The following is a 20,768-nucleotide window of genomic DNA, read 5'->3' as shown; positions in this document are numbered from 1 at the left end:
AGCTAAACAAAGCTTGTAGCAATTAAGTGACTAACGCTGTAATACCATGCATACTTACTGGAAAGGAAGTTCCACTAAATCCAGTGGAATTTATTTTGGAGTAAGTATACATTCAATTGGGCTGAAAGGTAGTATAGAAACTGACTAAGTAAATACAATATAAAGTACTGTATTTACTCAAATGCAAGAGAAATGATTAATTTCTGCAGAGAAATTGTTAACTTTTTTACACTAAAACATTCCTTTTCTATTTTCTTTCCAGTACCATAATTACTCAAAAAAAGCCAACCATTAAGATACACCCCCCCCCCAAATGTTATAGAGAAAAAAGTATTACTGAAGCTGGTATACAAAGGGAAAAAAACGCATTCCAGTAAATATAGTACTTTATACTGTATTTACTTAGTCAATTTCTATACCACTTTTCAGCCCAACAGAGGGCCCTCAAGGTTTCTCACAACAGTCATGAAACAAACAAACAAACAAAATTTACAAGTCTAAAAATATCATTACCAAAAACAAAACAAAACATGGCACCATCAAGCAAAGCCCAACATTTATCTATTTATTCAAATATATTTATATCTTTCCACAAAAAAGCAGATTGAAACATTTCAGACAAAAGGGCTAGTTCACAGATTGTTCCCTAGAGGTCTGTCTCCCTTGAAAATATGTTGAGACAAGTTACTAATCCACAGAAAGGGTCACAAGGCAGGGTTGCCAACAGGCCTAGCGAGACCACTATATTGAAGCTTAATGTGCAGAAATGGACGGATGAATCGATTCATGGCATGGGTAACATTACCTAGTAAATAACATCCCATGAAGCCCTTATTAAAGGAACAAGGTACTATTCTCTAGGGCTTTGGTAGCCCTATTAAAAGCCAAATTGACATAAATTTACAGAGGATAAGATCTACCATTGGTGATTAACCACACTGACTAAACGAAATTCTCATGTTCTAAGCAGCAACCTTCTGACAACCAGTTATTGAGGAGAAATAATAGGGGAGGCTTTGGCTTCCAAGCCCTATGTATAAGTCTTCCAAGGATACCTGGTTGGCCACTGTGGGAAACAGGAAGCAGGACAAGATTGCACATTGGTCTGATCTAACACAGATGCTCTCATGTAGCCTAAAAGAGAAAAAGCAAAAATGTGCTTCCTAATAGAAATTCTAAGTTAGCTGAACTCACCCACCTTCCAAGGTTGCTACAGGCCCACTGAGAGTGTAAGATCTCCTTCCTTCAGTAGGATTTGGGTGGGGGGTGTTGTAAAACCATTGAGTTTTCTCTCATTTCCTAGAAAGCCATACTGGGAAAACTCAGAAGTCACATCATGCAGTCATTGACAGCCACCTCCATGTCTCCACCCAGTTTTCTACTGTTTGCCAAGCTGGGCAAACCTGTCCCTCCCCCCCCTTTTTGGGGGGGGGGTTCTCTCCTCTTGCTGATTTACTATTTATTGCTTGGCAATACATTTCTTTTTAGTTCTTAGGGAACACTACGTATTGGGGTGGGTGAGATGAGGGTGATATTTATTTCCTCTATTTGTGTATTTCCCTAACCTGCACTACCCAGGCTAGCCCAATCTCATCAGATCTCAGAAACTAAACAGTGTCGGTTTTAGTACGTGATTAGTACTTGGATCGGAGACCACCAAGGAAGTCCAGGATCGTTATGCATGCGCGCGCACACACACACACTTGCTTACTTAGTAAATTTTTGTCCAGCCTTTTCCTCTTAATAATTCTCTCTTCCTTCAATTTATCCTTACAACATTATGATGTAGCTTTGGCTGAAAGAGTGTGACTGGCCCAAGTTTCATGGTCTAGGAGACATGATACTGGCAAGGATAAACAGTATGGTGTAGTGGATAGATTGTCAGACTAGGATCTGAGAGACCCAGGTTCGAATCCCCTCTGTCATGGGAATTCACTGGGTGACCTTGAGACAGTCATACTCTCTCAACCTAACCTATGTCACAAGGTTGTTCTGAGTATAAAAACACTGTAAGCCACTTTGGCTCCCCATTGGGGAGAATGGCGGGATATAAGGTGAGTTTCTGTGCCCTCCCGCCCAAAGTCATCTCACATCTTTATATGATCGTCTATAGATGGTGATAGGTGAATGTATAACGTGCTGCTATGTTTGTAAATTTGATAGTTGTATTTATATGGTGCCAATGTTTTAAATGAATGATATGTATTATTTATATTTTAATGGCTATTGCTGGTGTATTGTGTAGTGTGTTTTAAATTGTTGTAATCCGCCCTGAGCCCACTTGGTTGGGGAGGGCGGACTATAAATGTGAGTGAGTGAGTGAGTGAGTGAGTGAGTGAAGTTAAAGTATAATAAAATATAAAATAAAATTCAAGCTCCCAAACTCTTTTTCATGATGACAGTGAAACTACATAAAGAAGTGCAGGAGACTGTTCCTTCAGCAGTCACCCAGATGTCCTTGGAAAGCCTGTAAGAGACAAATGGGTTCAAATGATCTAAAAGACTCCTCTACACATACAGAGCTTCTTAGGATCTGAGGTCAGCTGGTGTTGCTCTGATGAGGAATCCCATATTGACAGATGTAACATTGTTGGGTACCTGGGACAGCAGTTAATTCCACCAAGCCACTGGATGAAAGCAATTTCTTTTAAATTTCCAAAAATTAAGAAAGGAATTCTTAGTTGCCAGAGGCAACCAGCTAAATGGCTGTTAACACAACTGTTCTATAAAGTGGCAAAGTACATATGTATGTTATGTGCTGTCAAGTCGCTGCCAATCTATGGTGACCCTGTGAATGAAAGACCTCCAAAATGTCCTATCATTAACAGACTTGCTCAGATCTTGCAAACTGAAGGACATGGCTTCTTTTATTGAGTCAAGACATCTTGTTTTAGGTTTTCCTCTTTTCCTACTGCCTTCTGCTTTTCCAAGCATTATTAACTTTTCCAGAGAATCTTTGAATTCTCATGATGTGAACAAAGGACAATAGTCTCAGTTTTGTCATTTTCACTTCTAGGGAAAATTCAGGCTTGATTGGATCTAGAACCCACTTGTTTGCCTTTTTGGCCATTCGCAAAACTCTCCTCCAGCACCACATTTCAAATGAACTAATTTTCTTCCTGTCAGCTTTCTTCATTGTCCAACTTTCATATCCATACATAGTAATGGAGAATACCATAGTTTGGATTATCTTGATCTTGGTCCCCAGAGAGACATCTTTATCTTTAACAATCTTTTCTAGTCCCCTCACAGCTGCTCTTCCAAGTCTCCATCTTCTTCTGATTCCTTCATTGCTGTCTCCCTTTTGGTTGATGATTGAGCCAAGGAATAGAAAATCTTGAACAACTTCAATTTCCTCATGGTCAACTTTAAAGTGTAATTCCTCAGTAGTCATTACTTTTGTTTTCTTGATCTTCAGCTGTAAGCCTGCTTTGGTACTTTCTCCTTTAACCTTCCTCAGTAGTTGTTTCAATTCTTCACTATTTTCTGCCAGTAGCATGGTGGCATCTGCATATCTCAAACTGTTAATGTTCCTTCTACCAATTTTTACTCCAGCTTCTTCTAGATCTAATCTATCTTTTCTTATGTTATGCTCTGCATAGAGGTTGAACAGGTAAGGCAGATAATACACAACCTTATCTGACACCTTTGCCAATTGGAAACCATTCTGTTTCCACATACTCTGCCTTAACTTTAGCCTCTTGTCCAGAGTACAGGTCAGAGTACAGGGTACATCACAGCAAACAGATGCTGTGGCATCCCCATTTCTTTTAATACCATCCATAGATTTTCATGATCCTCACAGTTAAAAGCTTTGCTGTCATCTATAAAACATAGGCTGATTTTCTTCGGAAATTCCTCAGTGTGTTCCATTAGCCATCATAAATTTGCAATGTAATCTCTAGTGCCTCTTCGTTTTCTGAATCCAGCTTCAACATCTGGCATTTCTTGTTCCATATATGGTATTGCTGTAGAATTTTGAGCATCGCTTTGCTTGCATGGGATGGCTATGGGCAAAGCGCATATCTGTACTTAAAGCAAATTAATACCACTGTCTGAGACTACGCAAGAGCACATTGCACTCGCTGAAACTATGCTAGCATTGCATACACTGTAACTTATTTTCAGTCATTTGAAGAATGAACAGAATTGCCTTTTTGATAGCAGAACTGATTGCTAATATCTGCTGTTTGCTTGCCCTTCTTCAAGGTTCCCCCATGACAGATATTGTGACAAATGATCTCTGCATCTTTTAAACTCTCCTGTTTACTACTTAGCAGTGCAATCTTATGCAGAGCCATTTAAATCAAAAGCCTTAGAATGGAGGAACTCTGCGTATGATTCCTTACCATAGGGGGAAAAACTGGGCAATGAATGATACAAACACCAAACTAACTTTCGCTGTGATAACAAGATGTGACCATCTTTTCATGACAAAAACCAGTCTTGGTATTGCTTTTATATAGGGAAATAAAGTTCACACAAAAAAAAGTCATGAGATGATTTCCATGACTGGAGTGTTCAAGAAAAACCAGAAGGGTAGAAGAGGAGGTGGAGTGGCATTGCATGTGTGGAGGGGGCTTGATTGTCAACAAGTTCTGGAGAATGTGGTTGACAGCCCAGTGGAAAGTATATGGGTGGAAATAAGGGGAGGAAGGACAAAGGGTATTGTTCTTGAAGTCTGCTACAGACCGCCTGACCAGGGAGAGGAAATGGATGCTGCCCTCCTTAAACAGATTGGTAGAGTATCCAGACATCAGAACCTTATAATTATGGGTGACTTCAACTTTCCCGATGTGTGCTAGGAGACAAGCTCAGCAAAGCAACAAGACTCACGCAACTTCCTGACCTGCCTGGCTGATAACTTCCTTTTTCAAATGGTGGAGGAAGCTACAAGGGGCTCGGCCATACTAGACTTAATATTAACCAACAGGGAAGAATTGGTAGATGAGGTGACGGTGGTGGGGACATTAGGAGAAAGTGACCATGTCCTCCTTGAATTCCAGTTGCTGTGGGGGGCAAAGGAAGTTCATAGCCAGACTTGTAGGGTAGATTTTCGTAGGGCCAACTTCAGTGAACTCAGAGGCTTGGTGAGAGTCATTCCGTGGGGGAGTATACTGGAAGGGAAAGGAGTGAGTGAAGAGTGGGCTCTTCTCAAACATGAGCTTTTGCAAGCTCAAGTCCTCACTATTCCAGCAAGACGGAAACATGGTAAGGGCTCCAAGAAACCAATGTGGATGAACAGAGAGCTTCAATATAAGCTAAGGGAGAAAAAGGAAATGTTCAGGAAATGGAGAGGACAGGCCTCTAAAGAGGAATATATGAGGGTTACTAGGTACTGCAGATCAGCCATCAGAGAAGCCAAAGCTCAGTATGAGCTGGGTGTGGCCAGGGGGGGCTTGCTACAATAAGAAAAACTTCTACAGATATGTGAGAAGCAAACAGAAGGTAAAAGATGCAATTGGACTGCTGTTGGGAGTGGCAGGAGAAACTCTGATGGAGGATAGAGAAAAAGCAGACAGGCTAAATGACTTTTTTGCCTGTTTTCTCCCTGAAGAACTTGAGCCCATATAGAGATGGTAGCAGACATGACAGGACACCTGGGGAGCTAGTTGACATTGACAGAGAGATTGTGGAGAGGCACCTGGCTGCACTGGATAATTACAAATCCCCTGGCCCAGATGGTGTGCACCGAAGAGTGCTCAAAGAACTTTCTAGAGAACTTGCAGAGCCTCTGTCCCTCATCTTCAAGGCCTCCTAGACGACTGGGGATGTGCCACAAGATAGAAGAAGAGCGAATGTTATCCCAGTCTTTAAGAAAGGGGCAGAGGAGTTAGCTGTGTTAGTCTGTGGTAGCAAAATCAAAAAGAGTCCAGTAGCACCTTTAAGACTAACCAATTTTATTGTAGCATAAGCTTTCGAGAATCAAGTTCTCTTCGTCAGATGCCTGATACAGAAAGGGAAGAAGGATGACCCGGGAAATTACAGGCCAGTCAGTCTGACTTCTGTTGCTGGGAAGATATTGGAGCAGATTTTAAAGGGATTGATCTGTAAGAATCTAAAGGACCACTTAGTGATCTGGGGAAGTCAACATGGTTTTGTCTCCAACAAATCTTGTCAGACCAACCTGGTTTCCTCCTTTGATTGAGTGACGAGCAGGGCTTTTTTTCTGGGAAAAGAGGTGATGGAACTCCATGGGCTGCCCTCAGAGAAAATGGTCCAGACAGAGGGGAGTTTAGATTACCCATTAGATTGCCCATTTTCAAGAGGTTCTGGAACTCCGTTCCACCATGTTCCTCCTGAAAAAAAAGCCCTGGTGACGAGCTTACTGGATCGCGGGAACTCTGTCGACGTGATTTACCTGGATTTCAGTAAAGCTTTGATAAGGTCCCCCATTACATTCTAATGGATAAACTGGAAGACTGCAGACTGGACTGTAGGACAGTTCGGTGGATAGGGAACTGGTTAGAAGACCACACCCAAAGAGTGGTGGTCAATGGTGTTTCATCAGATCGGAGGGAAGTGTCCAGTGGGGTGCCACAGGGCTCAGTTTGGGGCCTGGTACTTTTCAATATTTTTATCAGTGATCTGGGTGATGGGGTAAATAGGCTACTCATTAAATTTGCTGATGATACCAATTCGGGAGGAGTGGCAAACAATTGTGAACAGGATGCAATTCAACATAGATAAGTGCACAGTATTACATCTGGCCACAAAAATGTGAAGCACAAATACAGGATGGAGGATACACTTCTGGGTAGTAGTGTATGCGAAAGAGAGCTTGGAGTAAGAGTGGACTGTAAACTAAATAATGAGCTGGCAGTCTGATGTGGTGGCAGAAAAGGCAAACTCAGTCTTGGGTTGTATCAAAAGGGCCATTGCATTGAAATCACAGGAGGTCATAGTCCATCTTTATACTGCCGTGGTCAGGCCGCACCTGGAGCACTGTGTGCAGTTCTGGAGGCCCCACTTCAAAAAGGATGTGGACAAAATTGAGAGAGTGCAGAAGAGAGTGATGAGAATGATCAGGGGTCTGGAGACTGAGCCCTACGAGGAAAGGCTGAGGGCCTTGGGAATGTTTAGTTTGGAGAAGAGGAGATTGAGGAGGGGCATGATTGCTCTCTTTAAATATTTGAAAGGTTGTCATTGGAGGAGGGCAAGGAGCTGTTCCAGTTGGCAGCAGAGATAGGACTCAAAGCAACGAGCTTAAATTACATGCAGAAAGGTACCAGCTGGATATTAGGAAAAACTTTTTCATGGTCAGAGTAGTTCAAAGGTGGAATCAGCTGCCTAGGGAGGTGGTGAGCTCACCTTCACTGGCAGTTTTCAAGAAGAGGCTAGATGAATATTGGTCAGGGATGCTTTAGGCTCATCCTGCTTTGGGCAGGAGGTTGGACTAGAAGGTTTGTATGGCCCCTTCCTACTCTGTGATTCTATGTGATTCTGTGAATAAAAAACTTCAATGCTTTCGTAAGAAAAGAACACTATAATGCTCCATAACACTTTAAAAGAAACAGCACTAAAATTTATCTAGATTCATCATTGGCAGTTACTGTAACTTGTTCCGTAAACAATTAAGCTGAAGTGGGAACTATAGAATGTAGTAGAATATTATGCTGGGATGAAGAAACCAGCCCATTATTAGGGTTCTACGAATTCTCTCAGCCTACAGAACAGAAAGGCTAGCAAAGAACTCCAAAACTTAAAAGCATATTTCTAGTCCTCATAACTGTAGGTAACAGTGCTTGGGGGAGTTTTTAGTGGACAAGCAGGACTAGGGTCCCTGCAAATTTTGGGAAGTTTGTTTGACAAATATTCCTCAGCCCCTCCCCCCCCATAGTTTTCCCCAGAGAGAATAATGGCCGAATATATTTGGGAGTCCCGGTTAAAATCGAACCCAGAGTAAGAATATGACCCAGATATTAGGAATACCAAATATTTACAGCATTCCCAAATACCAAATCTAAATTAAGCCAATTTTTTTGTGCATACCCCTAAACAGAAGTTAAAAATTGAGATATTCTTTGAAAAGTTTTCAGAAACAACTGGACTGCTGCTGCTCAGCTGCTGAGAGGGACATGCTACTCTGTGTGTTTCACACCACCTGCACTCTGACTTTACTGGCTTCTAAGTAGTGTCTCAATTCAAAGTACTGGTTCGAGCTTTTAAAACCTTAAATGGTTTGAGAATCTCATCAACACGTTTCCAACATTAATCTACCTCGACACCCAGTTTAGATGTTCCATGTTCAACTGTGATCAGCAGATAGTCATGTCACATTAAAGACATTTTTAATTATTTATGCTTTGTTTCAGCAATGTTAGTTCTCTGTATTTCTGATTTATGCTTCTTTCAAATTTTGATAACCCATACCCTAGTTCTATTTGTTCACTGAATATCTTAGCGGTTGCTCTTATAGACTTACACGGTGTAAACTTCCTCAGGTCTCAGTGAGAAAGGTACAGATACATGCCAAGAACTTGACTATGGTAGCACCAAGACTCTAGAACTCCCTTCCCTGGGGTGTACATTTGACCCGCTTGTCTTTTGAATCACAGAATCACAAAGACTGTCTTCTTCCAATAGGTTTTGGGGCTGGATAAATAGTCATGGTGGATAAAATACTCTATTGATGTTGGTTGTCATAGGCACTGGATTTTAATTCACTGTAACGTCTGGGTTATATACAGTATCTTCTGTCTTATTTTCTTTGTTGGTATTTTACTGTGATCTTAAAATTCTTGCTGTAAACTGGTATTTTTAATTTCTTGTTATAAACTGCCTCAAGAGGATCAGTGAAGGTAAAATATACATTTTAAAACTAAATACCACCATTAGATACATGCAGTTCTATAAATGCAATCCTATGAATGAACTGCCTGACTGAATGATGGTGCATGTCAGGGTTTCAGGCAATAATGGATCTAAAATAGAACGTTATGGGATACAGTTTATGGAACAAATACATGCACAAGTAAGAATTAACATTTTAAACTTAATCCACCCTGAGCCCGCTGATGTGGGGAGGGCGGAGTATAAACCCAATAAATTAAATTAAATTAAATTAATACATTAATTATTGTTAAAATAATCAAGGTTATACTTCACAGCATCCTACTGGCATCCTCATAGCACTTAATTCCTCTCACCTCTATCCAGAACTCCACTTCCAAAATCATTCGCCTATTCTTGCTTACCCAGTGGAGTGGTTTCCCACTTATTGTTACTTTTTTGCATTTCCAACCAAAGTCGGGGAGGTAGTGAACTGGGAAATTATAAGGGGGGAAATGGATTGTTTTATCAATAGTCTCAAATATGGAATTTGATCTCTAATGAAAGAGAATTAACTTTAGATTTAAGGCTGAGTCTGCAATCTGAGGTGTTAATCACAGAATAAACTTAACAGTATCAATAATTATTAATAACTGATAAATTGTGTATGAAACCCAACATATAAGTGGGAAAGTGGAAAGATAATGAAGGACCAATACAAGCTGGGAAGCCAATTCACTGAGGAATTACATGCAGCTGAATGGTAAATCATTATCCCTAGACATATTATTTGTGCAAAAATCAATATAAACTAATAACACCTTGCTATCTAACTTCTTGGGAGTTAAAAATGATATATGGATCACAACAGGGGAAATGTCAGCAATATAATGATTACCAAAAAGGATTTCATTCACATCTGATGAACTTGTCTTACAGGGGGAAAATGTTTGGAAATGTTAAATAAGAGTACCGGTGAAGTTCTATGAAATGTCAAGATTTCTCAGTCAAGCATTAGGGGGGACCACATTAGTGGTCAACTGGGGGAAAGCTTCAGAGAGACCTCCATTCCATTATATTGATTTCAAAGCAGTTATAGTTAACCCAGGACAGACAGATCTAAACTGAATTACTAAATTCAATGCCTAGCTGGTGCTCTGGGTGGGGCCACACCGATAATTTCTAACCAAAAACATGCACATTTCTCCCTGATCGGAAAAACCAATAAGGGTTTTAACATCTTAACAGCCATCCACATTACAACTATGTATATAGGGAAGGGAACAAGACTGTGTGGTAGACTACATACTGTGCATGCAAAAGTGCAAGATTCAATTCCTGGCATTTCCAATTAGCCAGGCAGAAAAGATCTGCCACTTTGGTGCATGGTCTGGTTACATCTCGATTATTGCAATGCAATGCATTTGGGGCTGTCCTTGAAAAATGCTTGGAAACTGAAATTGGTGCAGAAAGCTGCAGCCCGGAAGGAAGCTGACAGGAGTTGGTCATATGGACCATGTCACTCCAGTCTTGGCCCGCCTACTCTGGCTCCCAATTTATTTCCTGTAAGTTCAAAGGGTTAATGTTGACCTTTAAAGCTCTATATGGCTTGAGACCAACGTAAGTGAAGGACTACTTACTCCTTTATGAACCTAGCTGACTACTATGGTCATCTTCAGAAGCCATGCATCAGATGCCCCCTTCTGAGATTAGGTGGGTGATAACTTTGGAGAAGACTTTTCAGACATGGCACCAAAACTCTGTAACTCTGTTCCTGGAGACACTCAGAGCCAAACTACACAAGACGCCAGACATGTGATCTTCACATATCAGGTCCCACAAGGTTCCCTGGGTAGTATAGTCTTACAAAGAACAGCCACTCCATGTGATTCTCCACCGGGGAAGAGCAATGGGAGAGATTATCTCTCTCTTGCAAAAAGCCTCAGCTCAAGTTTTCCTCCAGGAGCTTGGGGGAGGGGGGATGTAACAGGAGACAGAAAATCCAGGGTGGCTTTTTGAGAGAGAGAGAGAGAGAGAGAGAGAGAGAGAGAGAGAGAGAATCCTCCCACCGCTCTTCTCTCCAGCAGAGAATCACATCATGGATTCTATCACAAAAAGTTGCCCTGATTTCCTGCCTCCTGATATGTCCCACCCCCAAGCTACTGGAGGAAAACCTGAGCCAAAGCTTTTTGCAAGAAAAGAGAGATTCCCCAGCAAAAAATCACATTGAATGGCTGTTCTTTGTAAGACTATACTACCCATCTCCAAAACAATATGGCAGAGGAAAGAGCAACTTTAATTATCTAGTGGTTATTTTCATAACACATAGGATGTTTAGTCTAAGTAAAAGACAATTTTCTTGGGGAGTGGGAAGAGTGACATGGAGAAATTTTAAAATGACTGAGAGGAAATAATTCGCACCCTCTCAAAATTATAAAAACTTGGCTATCACTTGCAATCACTGGAAACACAAGCCAAATAATATCTTCTCACATGACATAATTAGCCTTTGGAACTAATTGCCCTAGGACAGGGGTGGGCAAATTGCGGCCCGCGGGCCGCATGCGGCCCGTGACAGAGTTTTTTGTGGCCCGCCAATATTAAGCAAGAGTGTCCTACTCTTGAGTAAACGTGACACGACCGCAACCCGAAGAAGAGTTGTAATTTGTGAGGCGAATTTCTGTGGAACGGATAACGCAGGGACGCGGGAAAAGGCGCTCTGAGGGAAAAAAACTAGGCCGTGTTTCTGAGGGAAGCGGGAAGGGGAGGGCGGCCTCGGCCTTGGGAAGTGGAAGGGACACCTCAGCCAAAGGAGGAGCCTGGCGGAGCTGCGCGGGGGATTCAAAGGGCAGCAACAGGCGGCGGCGGTGGCGCCGCCTCCTCCTGAGGGACTTCGAGCTGGGCCATGGACCGCTACCTTCTCTTCATGAGCTGGCAAGGTGAGGGCAGGCCCGGAGGCCTTTCAGGTGCGGCCTCAAGGTGGAAGAGGGGCGGTGGGTGGGAGACGGCCGCGGCTGAGGGGGAATGGATGCTTAGCAACAGGGGTGGTGGTGGTGTCTGTTTTAGTCTGTTGCAGCAAAAAAAAAAACCCCATACGCGGATCCTGTGGCAATTTAAGAGCGAGCGAAAATGTTTATTCCATGCAGAGGCTTTTGTTGACTCCTTGAAGCATCTGACGAAGAGAGCTGTGGCTCTTGAAAGCTTATGCTACAATAGAGGTGGTTAGTTTTAAAGGTGCTACTGGACTCTTTACCTTCTTGAACCTTAAGAATCTGCTGCTGCTGCTCAGAGTGGATCCTTACTAAGCAAGCTTAGGATGAATAAAAACATTTTACTTCTCAAGGTGCCAAAAGTAGGCTGGAATCTTGTGGTACCCTGAAGACTAACAAGTTTTGAATCCCAGCAGGGGCTTTTGTGCATCCATTTTTTTAAAGATCTGATGAGTGGACCTTCACTGTACAAGTATGTTAGAGATAGTGACTTTGCTGGGTCCCCCCCATACCTATTACTAAAAGAAAAATGAGACAAAGCTGTGTAATAAGGCTGGTGTAACTGAATGGCCCTTTGTACAACAAACAGTAAAATCCTAAGCAGAGTGACTCCAGTCTAAGCCCATTGATTTCAGTGGGTTTAGATTAGAGTCAGTCTTTTTAGGATTGCAATGAAAGTTGCACTGAAATCTCAACAAGCAATCTCACTCCTGATTTCAAAAAAATTGTAGAGAATTGTGATAGGGTACATTTGTCTCATTAAACCGAATCTTAAATTAAATGTGCTTGCAGCTATAGATGATATGAAATTAGCACAATAAATAAATTGAATAAAACTACCACTATTTTATTTAATTTATATTTATTGATTTTTATGATACAATTTATACCTTTTCTGAAATGCAAAGTTAACGAATGAATGCAATCATTTTAAAAGGTGCGGCCCTCCACTAACCTCCTCTCCCACAAAGTGGCCCCCGAGCCAAAACAATTGCCCACCCCTGCCCTAGGAGATTGTGATGGCTACTAGCAAAGTGACTCTTCAAAAAGATCAAGTGTAAAACATGGAGGACCGAGCCATTAATGACTATGAGCCATACCAGAAGTACCACACGAAATATGACAGTAAAGTTCTGACTATCAGATGATAAGGGCTAAGACAGAGGATGGATCTCACTCACCATCAAGCCCAGCTTGGCTCTCCTGGTGACATCTGGTTGGCTATTCTTAGGAAACAGAACGCTACGCTGTATAGACTATTTATCTGATTCAGCACAGCAAACCTCATGTTATGATGCTACAGCTCCATTGTAGTGAAACGTGAATCAAGAGGGCAGAGCTGTGCAAATGCATATAATCAGTAACTACCTAAAATGCTTTCAAAGCATACTTTCTGTGATATAAATGAAACACTAGCTATGTGACAACATAATTAGCTGTGTCAATAAAGTCACTGAAACTAGCAAGATTACTTCCCAAATTCTAGAAAAATAAGAGCTCTCGAGATTTATGCATGTGAAATCTCACACACTGCCATAAGAACACAACTCATTCGTCTCTGAATGTCTACATTCAATTAGATACACTTGACAGATGTTTGCTCCTTAACCAGTGATTCATTTAGAAATTTGTAACAATTTCTAGGATCCACCATTCTCCCAAACTGCTGTCTATTCATTTAGGTCTCGCAGAAGATTTAAGCCAATTAAAAATTACCATTACCATTTTTTAAAGAGAGTTGATTAAGTAATTTAATTAGGCCCCATTACTTCTGAATTTCCATGCACTGCAATATCAGCATTTAATGTGGAGCAAAAAATTGTAATATTCTACAGGGTGTTCCTCTATCTAAGTATTAATGATTCTTCACAGGAAACGTAACACTGGGGAAAGCAGACCAGGTTCATTCCAGCTGCAGCTGAAAATATCACACACAACACTGCTTTAAACAGTTAAGTATTTCCAGCACAAAAAGAACCTACTGTATAGAAAAAGGTACACAAATCATGAATAGATTTTGATGTGCAATGATCACTTACGTATCTATTTCACTGCATGTACATGCACTGAAGGGGCAAAATTGACAAGTTAATTACATTCAACTTTCATGAGCACTCCAAATCTCCATTCAGATAAAAGAAGGGGGGAAAGGAAAAAGGCAATTTGAATGTTCGGTCTCTTTACAGTGCACAGAATGTAACTTTAAAATTAGGAGTACCATTCAGCTGTCATTCAAAGAAGATTTAAAGGTGCTTTGAATATCTTAAAATGCATTGGAGAGGAATATGAAAAGCAGGTTATGAAATCAAGGAAACCAGTATCTGTTGGACATCGCAAAAATGTTACCCTGGGGTGGGGGTGGAAGGTGAAATACTTAATGCAATTTTTCCATTAGGCATTTCAATCATTCAATAGAAACTTAAGTGGCCAACATCCCACCACATATTCTAGAATGTCTTATTTAAATCATCAGAATCACATATTTGAAAATGAATAACTAGGAAATCTGCCTGGAGGTAGGGCATATTGTCAGCAATCATTCTTCTACCTGAACTTTATAGATGAAGGTATCAGAATGTTACCTTTCAAATTAATTGTATTGCTCTCTATATAATTAATTGCATCACATCCTAAATGCATCTTAAAAATGATAGTTGCATACAACTAGTAGCTAAATGTGTTATTTAAACATGCACACCAAGGTCAGAATCACTATAATTTTTTTTTACTAACTAATTTCTTCATTTAAGCTCTTATGAGTACCCTATAACTTTTCATAATAGGAGTGTTAATAATTTACCAAGGAAAAGAATTAACTTTGTACTCCAGAAAAAAAAGAAAAAAGGAGAACATAAGCCAGCACTGTCATTTCATTTTTTGCCATCACTCCACATTAGGTCCTTCACAACTCACCTAAAGAACATATGCCAACAGTGGGTAGTCAACCACAAAAGCTGCTATTTCTTTAGAATTTTAGGTTGTTATTAATTAAAACCTTTACCCTGGAAACCACAAGTGTCGTTGAGCTGGAGGAGGAAGGAAGATGAAGATGCTCTAACCCAATCTGTTGTACCGTTGCCTACATCAATAACAAACTTCACTGGTTATCCCAATCCACAAGACTACACAATGCCACAGCTACTAAGGAGCAACAAAAAAGGTGTTCTAAGTCCAGATCCATCCACAATCCAAGTTATGTTTTGAAAGACAAAATAAAAGCCCAAGTTATAAAGCCATAAAACCTTACGGGTTATAATTGTTTTAATAATATTATTTTATTTATATAGCGCCCTTCTGGACAACTTAACGCCCACTCAGAGCAGTTTACAAAGTGTGTAATTATTATCCTCACGACAACCACCCTGTGAGGTAGGTGGGGATGAGAGAGTTCTGAAAGAGCTGTGACTGACACAAGGTCACTCAGCTGGCTTCAAGTGAAGGAATGGGGAATCAAACCCGGCTTTCCACTCTAAACCACTATAGCAAACTGGCTCGTTGAGGGAGAAAAGAGATTAAGCAGCAGAGGCTTCTACAAATAGGCAGCCCTATCTTGCTTCTCCTTCTCAATGCCAGTGTTCAGGTTGGGGCAGCCAATGCACATCTCATGCACAGCCTTCTCCTCTCCCTGAAAGTCCCCCCTCCCAACACACACTCTGCTAGCTTCCATTTGTCTAGCTCCAAGTATGACAGATTAGAAAGCAATTTAGAGAGAATGTTGGAATCCAAACATAACAGCTGAGAGGTGACAAAGAAATGGAAAACTAGCAATTAGCCACTCCCTGCATTACTAACATGGGGCAGGGCAGAAGTTACAGGGAGTCTAGATGCCATGCGGCCAGGCCAAAATTCCAAAAGCGGGGGGAGGGCGGGGGGGCATGGCAGAGCGTTGAACAGACATGTTGCTTTTACCATACAAACAGGAAATCTCAGTCAGCCAGGAATACGGGAGTCTAGCAGCCTGCTATATATTGAGATAGGGAGATGAAAGTATATTTCAAATTAAAATCATTCTCAGAAATGAATACTTGGGCCTGGGAGAAAGAAGAGTCACACAGGATAAGTGGGGGGACTACTCTCCTTGCCCCACAAGAATACATGATGAACAAGAACAGATTTTTTATCTTTTTAAAAAAAAATTATGTATGTTATTTATAGTCTGCCTTTCTCATTGATGTTCAAGATGGATTACGTCGTATAAGATCAACTGGGACATTAAACAAACAATACTAAAGGCTATCCCCTGCAGAAATGTGAAAAGCAGCAGAAAATTCAAATACAGGAATACAGAGATGAAACATTGCTGTAATAAAATATAAGTAATTTGATATGACATATTAAATGATGCAGAAACTACCCAGTAGGAGCATAGCTACATCAACAGACAATACCCAGTAGTATAGTCTACAGGCCCTATCCCTTTCCAGTGCATCTCTTGGAACCATTTCCTTATAGTTCAGGCCTATTACCTGAATAAAAAGCCCTGATGAATAGTTTTGCATAGTTTGCAGAATGCCAAAAGACTGGGAGCTTTCCTGACCTCTTCAAGTAGGCCACAGAGAAAGCACAGGTACAAGAACCTGTTGATTTTGCCCATTTGTAAGGTGGTATCTACAAAAGCCCTTAGTCAGATGAGCAATCTGCCATGGCTGAGCATAAAGGGAGAGGTGGTCCTGCAGATATGAGAGCCAAAGGCCATGAAGGGTTTCGTACCTTGAACTGAGCCTGGTAACTGATGGGTAGCCAACTGGGTAACTCTGGAATGGGAGTAATATGCATGCTCTGCCTAGCTCCTGATAATAACTGAAATGCTGCATTCTGAACTACGTGAAATTTCTGAGCTGACTTTGAATGGTGACCTATGTAATTACAGTAGTTTAGGCTTTATGTTACCGAGGATGGAGTGAACCAAGGTGGCCAGATCAGCCGTGTCAAGTAGCGTTGCCAAGTCTTCTTACCCTCCCAGTGGGGGGGGGGGACTAGTGCTTACCTTTTCACCGCTCCCATCATGCTCCTCACACATGTGCCCCCACACTTGTACGATGATACCACTTCCGGGAAGTGACGCCATCGTGCAGGCACAGAGGTGTGTATGTGCTTCACAGAGGGCCGATTTGGGCTCCAAATGGGCTGGGGCTCAAATTGGCCTGCTGCAAAGCATGGGAGTAGGAAGTGATGTCATTGCGCCACCTCGGGAGTATGCCTGAGAAGCCTGTTCCCGCACCTTCCCCCGCCAGCCAGCCAGGTAAGTGGTGGCAGCGATAGAGGGTGAAAGTGAGGGGATCCCCCACCCCCACCAGGGGAATGGGATCCCTAGTGTTAAGGTAGGGGGCATCCTTCCAGACTAGTCCGAGCCTTTCATTCCCCAATGGGGACCCAAACTGATAGGCTTACATAGTTCTCCTCTCATCCAATTTATCCTCATACAAATCCTGATTAGGCTGATTGTTTTACTGGCCCAAGGTCACCCAGCAAGCTTCCAAGGCAGAGAGAGGATTTGAACCTGGGTTTCCCAAAATCCTAGCCCAACACTGTAACCACTATCCCACACTGGCTCTCCTAATTTTATTTTCAGTACATGGCATAACTTGAGCACCTAAGTGCATTTCCAAAACAAATCTAATCTAGTAAATTTAGTAGATTCAGTCCCAAATTATTTCATCAGTAACTAAGCACATACTCCCATCATTGGGCACAACCTTATTAGATAGCAGCAGCTAAAGGATGTTTGGTTATTGAATGAACACAAATTAGCACTAGTTATACCATTATTGCCCATTTGCAATCAAGGTGGACTAAACCAGCTTTTTAAAATAAATATAAATCTGCACATATGGAAGGAGCAATATTCCAAAAACAACAGCAAAGCAAGGACATGGTAGATTTTTGGGATAAACTGAAAGCAAAAAGGCTGTGATTGCACTTGGGCATCTATAAGAAGGAACCAGAATTTCTATGAACCTTTTTAAATGGCGAATGTGAGGAGGCTCCTGAAAATAAGAAACGGCTGGGCAACAAGCATGTCAGAGTTTTCGAAGAGCCAATAAGGGAAAGCGGCAGAGGTAATTTACAGCGAAGGGAGCAGAATGCCAAATTCCTGTCCTTTAATCACGCTATTTAGTTATACAAACTGCAGTAATCAGTCCTTGGAATGCACCCTTGTGGGCGAAGTTTAAATGTAATCCACATACGAGTACAGGAATGAGGACATCAGGCTTTACAGATCAAATCGCCCACCGTAGTAAGATTTGGGGGTGGGAAACGATTTTCACCAATATCCATTCAGTGACCGGCATAAATCGGAGAAGCCAAGTGATATGGAAACCCACGGCGCCTGCAAGGTAATACTGGCTACACACGCATGCACGCACGTGTGTCTCTGCATATTTGTGCCACAGTAGTAACAGCCAGTATTCACAAAGTAGACACGTTGGATTTCTCCCTAGGAATACACATATAGCTGCCATTCCAATGAAGTTCTCGGTTAGCTGCAGTTCGGAACAGACAAAACCGGAACCCACGCAGAGCTCCAATGTTCTCCCTTGCTTTCTTGCACCCCATTTTCTCGCCACGACTAGCCACCCAGACCCGGCAGTGGCTCGCCCCTTCCACTCTCCACAGCACGGGGTGCCCCCTCCTTCCAGCTCTTTCCCCGCCCCTCCTCTCAAGTGGGGGAGCCGTGGAAACAGAACAGCAACAAAATGGAGACTTACGCTCACTCTCTGACAGCTACTACGCGTGCGCTTTAGACTGAAAGCAACGCCGGGAGGGGGGTGAGAAAGAGCAAAAGAGGACAGCGGCGGCGCGTAAGGAGACGCATGCGCATTCGTGTGGGGGAGCGGGTTTGGGGGGTATCCTGTGCTATTTCTGCAGGTCTTAGGAAACTCTGTTACGTATCGAAGTGGCAACTGTTATTCAAATGCATAGCGGAAAGGCACCAAATCGTAAGCTCTTCCATTTGGGGGGGGGGCGCTTCGGAGCAAAAATAAAGGGGGGGGCTGCATCGCATTTATTGCAACTTCATCGCATTTTTCAGACGCGAGCTAAAATTTTAAAAAGCAAAGGCGGAACCCCGATACCCTCCGCATTGATGGCAGGCAAGCAGGCGTTCAAGCTGTGGAGAGTTTTACTAGCTGCCCTCCAAACGGACTCCAACTTGCGCCAGTGGTCATATGCAGAAATGCTGGGATACAGACTATCGCTTCTGTTACCACAGCTAGAGTGTTACACACAGGAACAAATGAAGTTGCTAAGATCCAAAGGCAACATGAGGGGAGGGGAATAGATATGGCAACGCTGGTAGGGTGCTGGGACAGAACCAAGGAGACTTGGGGAGATAGTTACTTGCTTAGCCAGTAACCACCTTTCAGTCTTGCCCACCTCACAGAGTTTAGAAGAACATTTGGGGAAGGAGACCACTACACCATGGCTGATCTTCTTAGAGGAACGGTGGGATAAAACTCATATATAATGAAACATGACAGGATAATGAGTCAAGTTTTTTTTAAAAAAAGGAATCATTAATTTATTACATTTCTCAAGGAAATCCAACATACATGGTAATTACATAGTTACCGCACTCCGAACCTGTTTTATAAAACACTCTTGATGGCCAATGCAAATCTCCCTGGCCTAACCAGATGCTGTAACTTCTTCAGAAGGTCAAGTTTAAAAACTCCTCATGCCCCAGGAGTTATATAATACATAATTTTTGTAAAAGACAGATCAAAGAAAGATCTCAAAAGAAATCCATCAATTAAAGATTTCAGGTCTTTAGACAGTGTGATCCCACCCTGTGATACTTACATTAATAAAAATATCAATAAGCAACCTCAAATCTTCTTTTGTTCAAGTGTGTGTGTGTGTGTGTAAAGTTTGGTGTAGTGGTTAAGATAACAGGACTCTAATCTGGAGAACTGTGTTTGATTCCCCACTCCTCCACTTGAAGCCAGCTGAGTGACCTTGGGTCAGTCACAGCTCTCTCAGAGCTCTCTCAGCCCCACCCACCTCACAGGGTGATTGTTGTGGGGATAAGTGGGTATTAAGTCATCCTGAAGGGTGGTATATAAATCGAATATTATTGTTATTATTTTATATGTGTATGTGTGTATAAATGTGTGTATGTATATGTATGTGTGTGTATGTATATATAGGTATATACAGTATGTATATATATGTGTATATATGTATATATATGTGTATACTAGAAACAAAGCCCATTGTGGGAAAAAATACAATGGGCTCTAGAAAGGGGAGAGCAGTCAGGCAGGCATTCCCTCCTCCTCTGTCATTGATCCCGACGGGTGAAAGAAGGGGGTGGGCATTGCCACCTGCTCCACACCTGATCTCTGGTACAACAAACATTTTCACCACACCCACGGAATGACGCGAAAGCCAAGGCTCATGTGAATTCATGGTTTCAGGTGATATGATCCTCCAGCTCCTGAGGAAGTCGTTTGACGAAATCTGCCGCTTAGCTGGCTACAGTTTGAGCAGTTAATTATACAATTGATCCATCCATTGGACAATTGCCCTGTTCCTGAAACTGCTGGAGTGGGGCATTGAGTCCCCTGTTTGGACAGATTCAAAGGATTTTGGACATATTAGGAATGTTATGAATGCACTGTTGCACACTGTACTATTATTGAATATATTACATTGCTATTGTCCTACAATACAGATATATTTTCTCACTTCCCGGGTGGTTTTCCACTTTTCTGCTGGTGACCTTGCCTGATCCCAACAGGTGAAGGTGGGTAGTGGGCTTTGCTACGTGCTCCGCTCCTGATCCCACCTGGGTGAAGGGGGTGCGGGCATTGCCACCTTCTCTGCTCCTGATTCCGGCAGGTTAAAGGGGGAGTGGAGATTGTTGCCTATTTGGCATCTGATTCCGACAGGGTGAAGATGCGGTGGGCATTGCTGCCTGCTCAGTGCCTTATTCCAGTAGGCTGAAGGGGGTGGGCATTGCCACCTTCACCACTTTTTATCCCAGCTGGGTGAAGGGAAGAA

At 42.1% G+C, this 20,768-nt stretch overlaps 1 protein-coding gene across 1 annotated transcript in view; it reads right to left on the bottom strand.

Moving 5' to 3' along the window:
- The window catches only part of FHIT (fragile histidine triad diadenosine triphosphatase), a 1,476,895-nt gene extending 1,458,404 nt beyond the window's left edge, over window positions 1–18,491 (bottom strand). Inside the window, exon 1 of the mRNA XM_054978165.1 lies at window positions 18,473–18,491. The gene's annotated coding sequence lies outside the window, so the exon portion shown is untranslated. The remainder of the gene's footprint in view (window positions 1–18,472) is intronic.
- Window positions 18,492–20,768: the final 2,277 nt, after the last annotated feature.

This window comes from Eublepharis macularius, chromosome 4 (assembly GCF_028583425.1).
Source record: "Eublepharis macularius isolate TG4126 chromosome 4, MPM_Emac_v1.0, whole genome shotgun sequence".
Taxonomy (NCBI): domain Eukaryota; kingdom Metazoa; phylum Chordata; class Lepidosauria; order Squamata; family Eublepharidae; genus Eublepharis; species Eublepharis macularius.
The sequence above is the reverse complement of the archived record's forward strand: the minus strand, read 5'-3'. Positions and strand labels throughout refer to the sequence as shown.